Genomic DNA, 1,830 nt, shown 5'->3' with positions numbered 1-1,830 from the left:
AGCAGAGGTATGGGGATGGAAAGAAAGGAGAGGGAGGGCGATTGAATTAACGAGATGGGAAGAAGAAAGGAGGGAGTTCTTTAATGATAGAGAAATAGAAGACGGAACTGGAGTAAACTACGAAGAACTGGAAAAAAGAGAGAGGGAAAGACAATTAATAGAAAGATGGGGGATGATTGAGGAATCAAAATACAATAAATGGTATAATATGATAAAAAAGGAAGGAGTGCCAATGAATTTAGAAAAGGGATGGGGAGAGAGAAGGTGGACCAGAATAGCAAGATTCAGTTTGGGAAACGAGGTAGGGGAGGGGATGTACTGGGAAAAAGAAGAGAACAGAAAGGGTAGAATATGTGAATGGGAGGAGGAAATATGGGAGCATGTATGGGCAGGATCTAGAAGAGGAATGGAAGATAAGGGAACCTGGTAATAGAATGTGGTTAAGATTCTAGGGGAGGATGGATTAGGAGAAGAATTGATGAAGGAGTTGGAAGGTGCTAGAGAAGCGAATGAGGGAGAATGAAAGAATGCATGTGAAAAAAGGCGAATGGAGGTATAAAAAAGGGAATCAAAAGGGAAACGGAAGTCGCTTAAATTAGAAGCGTAAAGATTGTAAGTAATGGTAAGGTAAAAGTTAAGTAGACTATGATGCGTTTGCGTTCTCATGCTCTCTCTCTCGCTTGCACTCTTGCTTTCGTTCGCTCGCTCACTCGTTTGCTAATAAGACCTAAATTGCGCTATCGTAGGAAATAGAGATATGGAACTAGATATAAGACTTATGTAAATAGTTGTAAATAATTATAGATATAGAAAGGATAAGATTGAAAAAAATATATAGATATAAGCGGAAAGATTGTAAGGAATGGAAGTCATGCAAACCTTTAGGGGACACATTATGAATAAAGAAGAAGAATAAGAAAAAATTAATTTTTTTCACCAAGTAGTTCAACTTTAAGTGAATAATCCAATTTTCCACCCAAAAATTATGATTTTAAGTTTTAACAATATAGTTGAATTTACAACAAAATAATAGAGTTTGCAACCAAATAATATTTACAGTTCATATTTCAACCGAAAACTTCATATTTTACCAAAAAGTATAAATTTTCCATAAAACAATTTAATTTCTACAAAGACAGACGTATTTTCAACAAAATACATGATTTTTCAACAAAAAAGTTGAATTTTTAACTAAAAAAGATAAATTTTTTAACCAAATAGGTACATTTTTAACTGAAAAAGGTCTATTTTAAACCAAAAATGGTATAGATTAATTGTCCGTTTCAAAAATTTATTTTCAACAACACATAAAACATATTTTTATCAGAATAGTTCAATTTTCAACGAAAGATATGAACCTTCGAATAAAAAAAAAATTTTAACAAAGAAGTTGAACTTTTGATAGAAAAGAGGACTTTTTTACAAAATAGTTACATTTTCAACAAAATAATTAATTTTTCAACCAAATAATTGAGTTTTTATCCAAACAAGATAAATTCCAAAACTAAATCACAACAGTAGGTTTTTCAATTAAGAAATGAACTTTTATTTAAAAAAATCTATTTTTTTTCAAATATCATTAAAATCGCAAATTTCTTTAGTTTCTTTCAAATGCGGATCAAGATATAAATAAGACTATTATAATATAATAATATATATATAATATAATATATGATATGTATATCATTTATATTTTATACTCGAAATAACGTAACCTCAAAATATGCGCATATAAAGAAGCGCGCGAAGTATTTATATCATGAAAATCACCAATTTCTTGAATTTCTTTGTAATGCAGATCAAAATAGATTAAAAAACTTTTATAATATA

The sequence above is a fragment of the Belonocnema kinseyi genome, chromosome 1, assembly GCF_010883055.1.
Source record: "Belonocnema kinseyi isolate 2016_QV_RU_SX_M_011 chromosome 1, B_treatae_v1, whole genome shotgun sequence".
Lineage (NCBI taxonomy): Eukaryota > Metazoa > Arthropoda > Insecta > Hymenoptera > Cynipidae > Belonocnema > Belonocnema kinseyi.
This window is presented reverse-complemented; position numbering follows the sequence as displayed.